The following is a 14,905-nucleotide window of genomic DNA, read 5'->3' as shown; positions in this document are numbered from 1 at the left end:
ACATACTAAACCGGCACCCTTAAATCGAAGGCTTTTTAGACATCTCTCAACCTGATGGCAAAAATGGAGGCTAACGTTAAACTGGAACCAGACACCCTTAACTTTATCAGTACAATAACCTCAACAAGAAAATAAGTGATGTTCCTGGTGTAATTTGATTGCTCCTGATGTTGACATTTGTCCGAGACTGCATTTCTCAACTTAAGATGTTTGGAACACAAGAAATTAAATATGAAAAACCATACAGTATTTCCAAAGTAAAACAAAGAAAAGAGATACGACCTAAATGAAGGATACCACCTAAGGTAGCTACTTTGGATCGATTACGGTGGGTCGTGGCTCTGGGTCTGGTTCAACAGCTGGAGTTGGAGTGGAAGAGGTTTTATCAAGGAGTAGAACCATCACTGGATCTTCCTGCCGAAGTCTTTCTATCAGGGTCTCAGCCATTTGTTTCACGGTGAGGTACACGTCATTCAGTGATGGTTCGGGAGTGGCAGCAGAAGGGTTGGTGTCCATGGCTGATGTTGTAAGGAGAGTTAGACAAGCTATCACCAACAACAACTGACTGTTTATTCAAACATGTGCGAGAATATAATACAAGGTGCGGACGGAAAAGTAGCATGCGCGCAGGCGCCAATCTGGCTTGAACTAACCGCCACAATGTGTGTTTTTTCACACATACAAATGCTTGAAATATGACAAATTCGGAGATAATTTGTATTTTTCCTAATCATACAAACCTTAGCTATTTACATGGGGTATTACTATCGGCGTAGCTGAAATGGCGAGCCATTAGATTTTTAACGAGGGTTAACTACCCTCTCGCTAGCTAGCGAGGGGGTAGGGGAGAGGTAGCTAGCTACCCCTTCCCCCTCACACACCGGTTAACTGGTTCACCTCGCTTAGAGGTAGGACTTGCCTTGGGGGACAGGGCTGGCGGGCAAATATGTGTAAATAGCTAAGGTTTGTATGGTTAGGAAAAATACAAATTATCTCCGAATTTGTCATTTGTTCCGTAACCGAAATACAAACCACGCTACAGTATTTACATGGGGTGACTTACCCCTTAGGAAGGATGGAAAGTCCCAGCCTTACTGGCTTTGGCTTTGCCAAGGGACTCAGAATCCGAGTGAGCAGCACTTTGAGAAAAAGAGTCCCTGCACCTCGCAAGTTCCTTGCTCCGCAAGGAACGAGCGGCCTACATAAGCTTGTGTGTGGAGGGATGAAGTGTGACTTGTCCTAGGGAGTTGACCTGAAATCCCTTAGATGGAATTCTAGGCTAGGACGTTCCCAATACCACCTCGTCAGGGTATGGGGGACGTGGCAGTATTACCTTAATACTAGGAACACAAGGAAGCATGGTTTACCTGCAGAGGTTTGAGGTCAGCTATGCAGAGAACCCAGGATGCTGCTTTCCCCAAGAGAGGAGAGGATGAAGAAAGAAGTAAGGGCCAGACAAACTTCTTTCATTCATGCAGACTAAAACCAGGTAACAATGCCCTCAATCTTCTGCTACGTGTCCATTAAGGAGCCTGAGGTTTATACCAGCTGTTGTGTAGCCACCACAAGGCCAATAGAAAACGTATCGAAGCTCCTGTGGGTCATGTCCTGCAGGTAGTGGGCTGTGAAGGTCGTTCGACGCTTCCAGACTCCAGCTTGTAGCACCTGCGTCACAGAGTAGTTACTCTTGAAGGCCAGGGACGTTGCGATGCCTCTGGCGTCCCGTGCCCTAAGGCGACGTGACGGAGGAGGGTCAGGAATCAGGGCATGATGGACGACCCTACGAATCCAGGCTGAAAAGGTATTCTTGGTGACCCTCCTCTCCGTCCTTCCTGTGCTTCCAAACAGGGCTTGCACGTGAGGACAAATTCCAGCTGTTCTTAAGATAACACCTCTGACTCCTTACTGGGCATAGTAGGAGAAGGTCTGGGTCATCTGTTATAGAACGGAGATCGAAATCCTGAAGGAGTCGAACCGAGGGTCCGGGCTCCAAGATTTTGAGACTAGTGACCAGCTCGGGGACAAAACTGAACGTTACCTCCCCCTCTCCTCTTGAATGGGCGACGACGTACGAGAGACCATGAAGTTCGCTGGCACGCTTGGCCGAGGCCAGAGCGAGCAGGAGCACCGTCTTCCAAGGTGACGATCAGAAGACTGGCGTAATGGTTCGCAAGGAAGTCTCTTGAGAGCTCTAATAGCTCGAACCATGTTCCATGGAGGAGGTCTCACTTCCGACTGGGGGCAGGTAAGTTCGTAGCTACGTATGAGTGAAGAAAGAACCAGCGAGGAGGGAATGTCTATTCCTACAGCCTGCAGGCCAGGCTAAGGCTGAGCGATAGGTTGTCACCGCCGAGAGCGAAAGGCCCATTCCCTCCCGCAGGTATACAATAATTCCGCTATTGCTGGAATAGGCATCAAGGGGAGAGATACCTCTCCCACGACACCAACCACAGAAGACTCTCCACTTGGCCCGGTAGACCCCTGCGGTGTCGAGACATCCGCTCCGCAACTTGTTGGGGAACTCCTCTTCTGTGAGGGAATGCTGGATAGTCTCCAGGCATGAAGCCGAAGCGATGCTACGGCTTTGTGGCAGATGTTGCAGTGTGGTTGCTCGAGTAGCTCGTGTCGTGGGGGAAGCTCTCTCGGGAGTCCCGTCAGGGGGATGCAGAAGGTCCGGGAACCACTCTGCATGATGCCGTAGCGGAGCTATCAGTCATCGACAGGTTGACCGATAATCTGGTCTTGTTGACCACTCTTCTCACCAGACAGAATGGTGGGAAGGCGCAGACGTCGATGTTGTCCCACTGTTGTAGGAAGGCATCTTGCCAGAGTGCCTTAGGGAAGTAGTACAGTGGCAGCTTGAGTTCAAGGGTGTCGCGAAACAGGACCACAAAGTCAGAACTTTGTTGGCTACTAGGGGTCCCCAAGACCACTCGGCACTCTCTATCTGCAAGGCTCTGCTCAGACTGCGGAGAGCACATTCCTTTGCCCGGAATGAAGCGAGCCGATAGTGGTATTGAGTGTAAACTGTTCATCTCAGTATCTCTACAGCAAGATGGGAAAGCTGTTATGAAAGGTACCTCTCTGCTTGTTGAAATAAGCCACTACCGTGGTGTTGTCGCTCACAGTGTGATCCGCCAGGGTTGTTGGAACCGTTGAAGGGCTAGATATACGGCCTTCATTCCTAGCAGATTGAAGTGGAGGTACCTTACTGATTCTGACCATAGGCCTGAGATCCTTTGGTTCAGTACGTGCCCCCCCCCCTCCCCCCTCTTTTGACGTGTCCGAGAACAGCATCAAATGCGGGGGAAGGACGCGAAAATCCACTCCCTTTAAAGGTTCCCGTAAGACAACCACCACTGCGGGTCCATTCGTTCCGCAGGTCCCAAAGGACCAGAGTGTCCGGAGAATCGTTGCCTTGGTTCCACCGGGACTTGAGCCGCCGTTGCAGGGATCTCATCCTGAGGCGGCCGTTTGGAACTAGACGGGTCAGGGAGGAAAAGGTGACCTAGGAGACGTAACCAAGATTGGGTTGGAAGCTCTCCTCGTCTGAGGAAAGGTTCTGCGCCTCTCCTCAGCCTTGCTATCCTGTCGACTGATGGGAAGGCTTGTGGACATTGGCATCTAACATCATTCCTAAATATCCCAGTTGTTGGGATGGAAGCAGAGAAGACTTCTCGAGATTTACCATGATCCCTAGATCTTGGCAAAGTCCCAGAGGCTTGCCTCGGTGTCGAAGAAGGGTCGATTCCGAGACTGCCGGGGTTAGCCACTCATCCAGATAGCGAAGGGGACGGATGCCGATCCTGTGTGGCCATGAAGATATCAGGGTGAACATTCCGGTGAACACCTGCGGTGCTGTGGAGAGATCAATTCTGGTGAACACCTGTGGTGCTGTGGAGAGATCAAAACACAGCACCATGAAATGGTAGCCCTTGTTGTCTAGGCTGAATTTCAAGTACTTCCTGAAAGACGGATGGATTGGGATCTGGAAGTACCTGTCCTTCAGTTCCAGTGTGCACCTGAAGACTTGTGGTCTCACTGCAAGTCTGAACGACTCTGCTGTTCCACGCTGAACGAAGTTTGTTCGACAAACTTGTTCAGAGCTGATGACGGGTCTCCAGCCTTCAGATGCCTTCTTTCCAAGAAAAAGTCGACTGAAGAAGCCGGGGGGAGCCGTCGACGACCTTATGGAGAGCATCTTCTAGAGTATGGTCTCGAATTCTGCCAAAAGGGCTAGCCCCTTTGCCGATCCCATGGCATAGGGGCTCACCATGGCATAGGGGCTCAGCGCACGGGACGCGATATCCTTGGCTGATCACGGAGATCGTGCAGGAATCGGCCCAGGGAAAAGAACATAAGAATTACGCACCAGGAATGGGCCCTCCTTCCCCACTGACTCTCATGGGAAGGGGGGAAGGCGGAGAACTGTAATAAAAACAGAATTATAACAATTATAACAATTATAATTATGTACTGTTTAATTTATCTAAGAATGTTCACTAATAGAAGAACGAATGAACCCCGAAGGGAAGCGTTCTACACAGGCTGAAAAGTTAACAAATACAATTAGATTTCATTAAAATAATTGAGACCAAATAAACGGAGAAGCAACTCAACCCGTAACGGGAAGGAAGCTACCGTAATACGTAGTAGTAATAAAAGGGTGAACGACCTCGGGATCAAACGCTGATAGTCCAAGTTCCCCGTAGGGAAGGAGGAACAGCGGGGAAAACAGAATAATAAACAAAGTCCAGCGATGACGATTCCCCACGGCGCCCGCCGAAGAGAGGCCCGAAGGACCAAGGGAGGGATCGCGACCCATGAAATGTCACCGTGGGGGCCTGGAACCATACGGAGAAGTTGTTGTACACTACACACACACAGCACAAACACAGAAAAGGAGACTTACTGTATTTCTATACTCAAACATATACATAAACATAAGAATGTTTACATATATATTAAGTACTGTATAAGGAAAGTAAGTAATTAAGTAAAGACAAAACATTAATGGCTGCCATGCGAGGACGGGACAGAGACGTCTGCCCACCGTCCGAGCCAAAAGCGAAGTGAATCAGTTCGCCGGTGTGTGAGGGGGGAGGGGTAGCTAGCTACCTCTCCCCTACACCCTCGCTAGCTAGCGAGAGGGTAGTTAACCCTCATTAAAAATCTAATGGCTCGCCATTTCAGCTACACCGAAAGTAATACTCCATGTAAATAGCGTGGTTTGTATTTCGGTTACGGAACAAACAAGTCAATAGAAATAAGTAGCGAAATGAAAAATACAAAAAATTGTAGCTCTGAGGGAGCGGAATAAATATATACAGTGAACCACAGTGTGGCAAAAAGAGAATTTAAATGAAATGGAGAATTCGATGAGAATGCTGGACGATGGAGGGAGCGATGTCCTTACAAGTACTTCGCCCCCCAAGACATCAGGCGGCGTAAAGGGCTGATGAGACTAGTCTTTGTATCGTTTCGGGCGTCGGAGGGTTCCTCTTGTTCTTAAACGGAGGGGCGCGTCGGCGGTCGGCGTATGGATCGCTACCTCTCGTCGTCATTTGTTGCTTTTCTTCTCATTGGGTGCCTTGTTTTGAGGTGGCACTCTGGATCTGCCAGGTCCTGCGGAGGCAGTGTCGCTTCCTTCGAGAAACACCGGTTTCACGCGGTATATTGAGACCCAGTCCTCTTGGCCATGCACATCGAGAAGGAAGGCTTTCATCGTTTTCTTGATTACTCGGTAGGGGCCTCGATAGGGTCTAGTTAGCGGCTGTCAATGAGCGTCGACACAGACGAAAACATACCCGCAATCGTCCAGGTTCCTCGGCTTGAAATGCTTAGTTCTGTCCTGGTAAGTTTTAAGACATGGCCTGAACTTTCTGGCGATGTCCCTAAGATGATCCAGCTACGTGTGATCGGTTGATGTGGGAAAGAATTCCCCGGGAACTGCGAGCGCCTCTCCGTAAACCTTTTCAGCGGGCGATGGCTCGCCATCTGCGTGAGGGGCGGTGCGAAGGCCGAGAAGTACCCAAGGAAGTCGTGATTTCCAGTTCCCATCGGTGCAGCTCGCCATCAGGGACGCCTTGAGGGTGCGATGAGTTCGTTTGACCATGCCGTTTGCTGCAGGGTTGTATGCCGTGGTACTGTGGAGTGTCGTTCCCATCAGGTTTGCCAGAGCAAGCCATATCTCCGACACGAAAGCAGGGCCTCTGTCTGTCGTGATGTCGTCAGGAACGCCAAATCTGCTCACCCAGCTAGACAAAAGGGCTTCGGCGCATGATTGGGTCGTAGCTTCGGTCATCGGTGATGCTTCCAACCACCTCGTGGAGCGATCGGCGATTGTCAGCAGGTAGCGAGCAGATCCCGAAGGAGGCAAAGGTCCCTCGACATCGATGTGGATGTGACCAAAACGTCTCTTCGGTTGGGGAAAATCACCTATCCCCGATTCGGTGTGACGGCTTATCTTGCTTGTCTGGCAATTGATGCATGTCTTCGCCCATTCCCGGGCGTCTTTTTTGATCCCTGGCCAGATGAACTTTTCAGACAGGAGGCGAGCAGTGGTGCGTACCGAGGGGTGTTTAAGTCCATGGATGATGTCGAATATTTTTCTTCTGCAGGAAGCCGGAATCCAGGGACGTGGGCGGCCGGTGCTGGTGTCGCAGAGGATAGTTACTCTTGCTGGCCCGAGGGGAATTGCAGTTATCTTGAGCGCAGATGGCCCCGTCAGGTAATCCTGTGCCTCTAGGTCGGTGCGCTGCTCGGATGCGAGGTTGGCGTAGTCAATTCCCAGGTGGATTGCGTCGATTTCAATCCTTGAAAGGGCGTCTGCGACTGGGTTTTTCTTTCTGGGAACGTAGCTCATGGTGCACCCGAATTCGGCGATTGCTGCGAGATGACGTTGTTGTCATGAGGACCATGCGTCTGTCGATTTTGTGAAGGCGTGTACGAAGGGTTGATGATCTGTCGCGATGGTGAAGGGTGTGCGCTCCAGGATGTGCCTGAAGTGGCGGACGGCGAGGTAGACGGGGAGGAGCTCCCTATCGAAGGTGCTGTATCTTGTTTCGGCGGGTTTCAGTTTTCTGCTGAAGAATGCCAATGGTCGAGGAGAACCATCGACGAGCTGTTCCAGCACAGCCCCACAGGCGACGTTGCTGGCGTCGGTCGTCAGTCACAGAGGGGTGTTGTCGTCGAAATAAGCCAGGGTGGTGGCGTTTGCGAGGGCGTCCTTTGTCCGGGTGAATGCGTGTTGTTGTGGGGAGCCCTACTCAAGTTTCTTCGCCTTTCCCTTCAGGACGTCATCGAGGGGTGTCAGGGTCTGTGCGATGTTGGGGATGAAGCGCCTGTAGTAATTGACCATCCCCAGGAACTCGTGAAGTTGGCTGATGGTCGTAGGTGTCGGGAACTTTCTGATGGCGGCCACCTTGGTTGTCATGGGTTTTACCCCACTCGAGGACACGCGATGACCGAGAAAGTCCACTCCTTCAGCGCCGAATGTGCATTTGTCGAAACGTACAACTAGGCCATTCTCCTGCAGGCATTTGAGGACGGCGCGGACGTGCCTCCGGTGTTCCTCCTTGGTCCTTGAGAATATCAGGATGTTATCGACGTAGCAGACGCAGAATGTAAGTCGCCCAGGATGCTATCCATTAGGCGTTGGAAGGTCGCCTCCACATTGCGTAGACCAAAGGTTGAGTATGCGAAGGTGTAGGATCCGAACGGTGTCACAATGGCAGTTTTCGGAATGTCCTCTGGAAATTTGGGGACCTGGAAGTAAGACTTGAGAAGGTCCATCTTGGTGAAGTATTTCGCTCCATGCAACGCATTCGTCAGGTCTTGCATGTTGGGCAGAGGGTAGTGGTCGGGCATTGTGATGAAGTTGAGGCGCCTGTAGTCGCCACAAGGTCTACAGGTCCTGTCAGGCTTCTTTACCATGTGTAGGGGAGATGCCCAGGGGCTCGATGCTTTCTTACAGATACCCATGCGTTCCATGTCCTCAAAGGCGCGTTTGGCGTCCCTCAGCTTCTGGGGCGGGAGGCGGTGGAATTTGGCGTGTGTAGGAGGTCCCGTCGTCGTAATGTGGTGGTAGATCCCGTGCTTGGAGGGGGATCCCGGCGATTGTCGGAGCTCAGGCTTGAAAACGTCAGGAAATTCTTGCAGTAGGTCGGCGTAGGGCTGCGTCATTACAGCGGATATGGACATTGTAGCAGGCCCGGCTCTCAGGGCGCGGGACAGGCAGGTTCCTGTGTCGATGAGGCGTTTCCCGGCAATGTCGACAAGTAGTCCGTGGTGAGTGAGGAAATCTGCACCGGGGAGGGGGCGACTGACGTCAGTGATGGCAAAGGGCCAGGAATACGAATGGCCCAGGATAGATATCCTAAGGATCCTACTCCCATAACACCGTATGGGAGACCCGTTGGCGGCGACGAGCGAGGGGGCGTCTTTGCTGGGACCACGGTCTAGGTTGGCTTGTGACGGCGGCAACATTGACTGCATAGCGCCGGTGTCGACCATGAGTCTATGGTTGGAGGCGGTGTCGAGGATATAGAAACCATTCTTGCTTTGGTTTCCTGCAGCTGCGATGGTGGTAGGTGGTTTCTTCTGGCGTCATCATCTAGGGAAATTGCATGGTGCCCTACATTTCTTGGCGTCGCTGCCAAACAGCTGATGGTAGAAGTACCATGCTGGATTAGGCCTAGGGTTCAGACGTGTCGGTTGAGGTGGTTTCCTCCTTGCCAGAGCGTTGATCTCGTCGTCGTCGTCAGGAGGCGTTGCTGAAGAGTCTATGGAAGAGCAGCTGAAGGAGGAGAACTAAGACGATACTGATTATGCCCTGAGGCGAGATGCTTTGGAGGCCTCGTGGAGCTTCTGACAGGAGTTCGTTCATCGGGAGTGTGTCGGCCTCCGTCAATTGGGCCCTTGCGTCCTGCGGCAGGCGTCGAAGGAAAATCTCTCGAGATAGGCTAATCTCGCGCCTTCGGCCGTTGCTGTCGGTCTCGGGAAGCATTAGCAGGACGGTCAACTCGTCCCACGCCTCGACAGAAGAGGTGTCACCCATGGGTTTGCCGGCCAGGTCCAGGACTTTCTGTGCCCTTGCTGAAACGGAGAGTGAGTAGATACCGATGAGTTTCGTTCTCAGGTCGTCGTAGGAAACTTGGCCAGCCCGGGCGTCGAGCCATGGGGAAATCTTGTCGAATACCTCCTCTGGGATGAAGGCGAGAATGATGTCGGCCTTGGCACAGGAGTCGCTGAGCCTAGCGACTCGGAAGAGTACGTCCGCTCTCAGGAACCAGGAAGCGGTGATGTGTTGAGAAAACAGCGGCAGTTTGACTTTGGGCGTGGAGGAGAGGCCGTTGCGCGTGATGGGCGGGTTGAATCCGCCTTTGTGGTCAGTTGACGAGTCGGCAAAGAGGTGGGAAGTTGATATGTCGGTTAAGCTCATCCTACTGCCTTACAAATGCACCGAGGTGTGGGGGCACCAAAGGCCGAAGCTCACGCCTAAGGTAAAAGAGTAAAAGAAGGTAGCACGGCCGTAATAAGTCCGTTAATGGCAAAGCCAAAACCGCTAATGCTACCTCAACTCCGGGGTCACCAGTTGTAAGGACAGTGAGACGAGCTATCGCCAACAACAACTGACTGTTTATTCAAACATGTGCGAGAATATAATACAAGGTGCGGACGGAAAAGTAGCATGCGCGCAGGCGCCAATCTGGCTTGAAATAACCGCCACAGTATGTGTTTTTTCACACGTACAAATGCTTGAAATACAAGTCAATAGAAATAGGTAGCGAAATGATAAATACATAAAACTGTAGCTCTGAGGGAGCGGAATAAATATATACAGGGAACCACAGTGTGGTGAAAGGAGAAATTAAATGAAATGGAGAATTCTATGAGAATGCTGGACAACGGAGGAAGCGATGTCCTTACAATGTATTAGTGCTTTGTGCAGGAGCACTGGTCAGTGGTGTGGCAGCAAGGGAAGGTGTGGAACCAGCAGGTGGGTCTTTAGCTTTCTTCTTCTTAGTCACTGGTGCTCCTAGAGGCACAGGGGTTTAGGCCTGTATATAAGTTCAGGCCTGTATATAAGTTCTGGTTACAGCAGGAGATGCAGCGGTGGTCTTCGAAGTGTTGCCCTTTGAAAAGGTGGTTAAGGCAGTTGGACGAGGTTTACACTTGATGTTTGAAAGGTCAAAGGATCCATGCTTTACTAAGTGGCTGCGTACTTTTTCTGGTGCAAACTTGCAGGCTCTGCAGTTGCATTTGACTTGGTGATTGGAGAAAAATTCATCCTGGACAGTTTTGCTCTTGATTTCTACAACAAATAGAGTGAATATGTTGACTCTGTGCTATTCATAATCCCTATAGAATTGATATCTGCGGTTCTCTGAATACTTCTTGCAGTGTCTGTTCTCATTGTATAAGTGAGTCCATGCCCAGACTCCTAAATAGAAGACAGATATGGCAGGCACAGACAGGAGACTGGTGCCCCTGTGCCGGGTAAGCTGGGGGGGGGGTAACTTGGTGCCCAATGTGCCTTGGTACAGGGCAACGCAAGAGCCTGTGTCCAGGACAAGGCTGAGCAATCTAACAAGCAAGCAAGCAAGTCCAATGTGCCAGCAGGCACAGGTGGGAGACTGGTATCCTATGTGCCTGGTAAGCTGGTAGGGGTAACTGGTTGTCCCCTGGGCCGGGTAACCAGGTACTAGCACTGGCAGAGAGAGATCCTCTCAGTCTGGGAACTGAGCAGAGATTGCCTTGCCTTATGCCTGGCACGGACTCTTGCTTGTAAAACTCTTCTATGCTTGCTTGCTAGATTGTCCAGCCTTGTGCTACTATGGGTGGAGAGGGGGTTATGCATATATGGTCAGTCTCAAGGGCATTGTCCTTCAGCTAAGGTAATCTTACGGTCTCTTGCCTCTGCCATTCATAAGTAAACCTTTGAACCTTAAGGATAGGGATAAAGTTGCATAGGCCCATGCTCCTGCTTGGCTTCTAGGCTTAAGCATTATGTCTGAGAGAGAGAGAGAGAGAGAGAGAGAGAGAGAGAGAGAGAGAGAGAGAGAGAGAGAGAGAGAGAGAGATGCTTCTAATTCTCGGCTCTTTATCAACATTTTTTTTGGGTGCAAAGATTTTCCCTGATTGCACACCAACCTTTTAATTAAGTATGTTAATTTGAAATAAAAATATATGAAATATACTACCTATTATATGCATTTAAAATTAAATTCAATAAAAAATACAGAATATATAGCATTCCTCTTTCTTGCTCATGTATTTAAATATATCATAGTAATTAGGTCTTCTCAATAGGTTTTTGCTTTGGAATACTCGTTCCAGGTTCTGTTACATTTTGAGGAGTACAGGTTCATTCCTGCTCCTTATTATCTACATCATCATATTAATATATCTTAATGATCTTCCCTGCAATGGTTCATGACAGTAGTCACCTCACCTATAAAATATTTAAACTGCTCGTCTCATCAAATTGTACTGTTCATACTGCAAAGACAATTTATTTGTATAGTTTGTACCACAAAGACATTAATCAAAATTTATTTACTAACCTAAATTTCTCCCTCAGATGTTTCGTAATTAAATAATGTTAATGAAAAGAGATTATAAAGTATTTAATAACACCGGCCAAAGTCAACGGCAGGAGCTTGTTTTCGGATGAACGCTGAATAATCTTGCAACTTTTCACATATCTTAAAATCTTTTTGTGATAAATTACACAATACATACGAAAAATATAAACTTTCTTTGAATACCAGAATCTACCAGAATTATGGAATTAATAAGACTCGCTATCGATGAGAGCTTGCAAGGAGGTAAAAGGAACAGCCTACTGTCAAATACTGAGGTACGGACGGATGGGTATTGCTGTTGTAACTTGGCGCTGAAATTAGGAATTCGTTTACTTGTGATTTTTATGCAGAATATGGAACACTTAGAGTATCCTCAAACCCCGCCCCCCAAAAAGTGCTATTAATAGAACTTAAACCTTTACGGAAAGAATAGCAAACCCTTTTCTATGCGGACTCAAATCGGTGCCGGTTTAGTATGTAGCCTACCTTTTTTTTATTCTGGTTTAGTAGGCGGTCTACCTGGCTTGTTAGGTTAGGTTAAGTTAAGTTAGGTAAGGTTAGGTTATGTAAGGTAAGGTTAGGCCACATACTAAAACAGATAGAATTGCATAGGCCGTATTTGAAAGGTAGGCCACATACTAAACCGGCACCCTTAAATCGAAGGCTTTTTAGACATCTCTCTACCCGATGGAAGAAATGGAGGCTAACGTTAAACTGGAACCAGACATCCTTAACTTTATCAGTACAATAACCTTAACAAGATAATAAGTGGTGTTTCTGGTGTAATTTGATTACTCCTGATGTTGACATTTGTCCGAGACTGCATTTCTCAACTTTAGATGTTTGGAACACAAGAAATTGAATATGAAAAACCATATTTCCTAAGTAAAACAAAGAAAAGAGATACGACCTAAATGAAGGATACCACCTAAGGTAGCTGCTTTGGATTGATTACGGTGGGTCGTGGCTCTGGGTCTGGTTCAACAGCTGGAGTTGGAGCAGAAGGCGTTTTATCAAGGAGTAGAACCATCGCTGGATCATCCTGCCGAAGTCTTTTTATCAGGGTCTCAGCCATTTGCTTCATGGTGAGGTACACGTCATTCAACGATAGTTCGGGAGTGGCAGCAGAAGGGTTGGTGTCCATGGCTGATGTATCAGCGCTTTGTGCAGGAGCACTGGTCAGTGGTGTGGCAGCAAAGGAAGGTTTGGAATCAGCAGGTGGGTCTTTAGCTTTCTTCTTCTTAGTCGCTGGTGCTCCTACAGGCACAGGGGATTAGGCCTGTATAGGAGTTCTGGTTACAGCAGGAGATGCAGCAGTGGTCATCGAGGTGTTGCCCTTTGAAGAGGTGGTTCGGGCAATTGGACGAGGTTTACACTTGATGTTTGAAAGGTCAAAGGATCCGTGCTTTTCAATGTAGCTGCATCCTTTTTCTAATGCAAACTCGCAGTCTCTGCAGTTGCATTTGACTTGCTGATTGGAGTAGGTTAGGTTAGGTAAGAATTCTAACAATTACTCAGTTATTAGTTATTCTTAGACTAGATAATAATAAGTAGTTAACTGGCAATTGAACACTTGTTAGCGCTTGGCAGGTCGTGACAGCACACCGACTGACAAGCACTTGACGTTAATGTCGTCTGCTTGTGCTTTATATAGGCGTCAACACCCGCGGGAACCCAACACTGCATTCCAACTTTGCCGCACAAAGTAAGAATTCTAACATCGCGCAACCCGATTCGGAATCGGCGCAGATTCCAACATAGCGCGGAACAGTAGCATTTTACGCTAACATTCCTAATGATAGATTGCGCAGCTCAATAATACCATATTTTTTCATCGGTTTATTAAGTGAACCCTCGCTACTTCGCGGTTCGACCATCGCGGATTTTTTTCATAACCCATATATATGTACATATCGCGGATTTTCCGGAAATTTCGAAAATACCGTGATATCTGAAGACCCCAAATACGATATTTCGTTACCTGTAATTCCATTAATACTGTAATTAGTAATATCTGCTCTTACTGATTGTTCATTGCATTACATATGACATATAATTCAGTACAGAAAGAAATAAAACACGAAAAGAGAATATGATCATACGATAATTCAGTATACAGTACGTAGTAAAATTAAATCGAACATGAAACGCAAATCAGATGCAGTCATACCATATTAGAATGGTGTAAGGCTGCTGATGGCTACTACTGTACTACAAATGTAATGGATGTGCATCTTTTCCATGAATCTTTTGTATGTATACGTACGTAGTACTGCATCCAATAATATTTTTTGTTGCAAAAATCACATCTCGAATAAGCGTACATATCCTACAACAAAACAAGCGTGAAATAGCGTACGTAAAGCTGTACTGTATACGTAGGGTACCTTGTACTTTGAATTGGTAACTACTACGTAGCATATAAGACGGATTGTGATTAGTTCAAGCGCTGATAGATGACGAATAAGAACCCAAGTTTTGTAATCTAGCCTGTGATTGGTGTTTTGACCGCTTCTCCAACCTCCAGCATCTTTTCGCGGCCACTTCGTTTGCCGCTCTCTCGCCGTGTAGATGCTGCTACGTTATTGTGAACTTTAATCTGTGCTGTGCGTGACTGTTTTAAGTTGAACTTTTTGTTGAACTTTCTGTTTAACCCCTACTGTAGAATGGCTCCCAAGCGTTCTGCTTCTACTAAGGCTGGTAGTGAGCCTAAACGCCACCGAAAGATGATGACAATTGCTGAGAAGGTGACGCTTCTCGATATGTTAAAAGAAGGCAGAAGTTACGCGGCCGCAGCCCGCCATTTTGGAGTGAACGAATCCACCGTTCGCTACATCAGGAAGTACGAAGCAAACATTAGAAAGACGGCTGCCATCACCTTTAGCCGATCAGCGAAGCGAGTCATTACCACGAGTAATAAAACGATAGTACGCATGGAAGGTGCTTTAGCAGTCTGGATTGCCGACTGCCGGAAGAAGATCATAGCCTTGGATACGAACACCATCCGAACAAAGGCTTTGAGCTTGTATGAGAATTTTGCGGCAAAGGAACCTCAAGACGACGATGGCGACCATGCTGAAGATGATGATGATGTAGATGAACCTCAACCAGGGACATCCACTGATTCCCAGCCTCAGAAACAACGTTTTTCCGCCAGCAAAGGATGGTTCGCGAAGTTTCAGAAACGCTTCGGCCTGAAAAGCGTTTCCCTGCATGGCGAGGCTGCTTCCGCTGACACTACCGCTGCTGAAACTTACGCGAACGAGACATTCAAGAACATTATCGCTGAAGGTGGATACAAGCCGGAACAAGTGTTT

At 48.4% G+C, this 14,905-nt stretch overlaps 1 pseudogene; it reads right to left on the bottom strand.

Moving 5' to 3' along the window:
* Positions 1–309: 309 nt before the first annotated feature.
* On the bottom strand, positions 310–12,732 carry LOC137633900 (uncharacterized; annotated as a pseudogene).
* Positions 12,733–14,905: the final 2,173 nt, after the last annotated feature.

Source organism: Palaemon carinicauda, chromosome 43 (genome assembly GCF_036898095.1).
Source record: "Palaemon carinicauda isolate YSFRI2023 chromosome 43, ASM3689809v2, whole genome shotgun sequence".
Classification (NCBI taxonomy): domain Eukaryota; kingdom Metazoa; phylum Arthropoda; class Malacostraca; order Decapoda; family Palaemonidae; genus Palaemon; species Palaemon carinicauda.
This window is presented reverse-complemented; position numbering and strand designations above follow the sequence as displayed.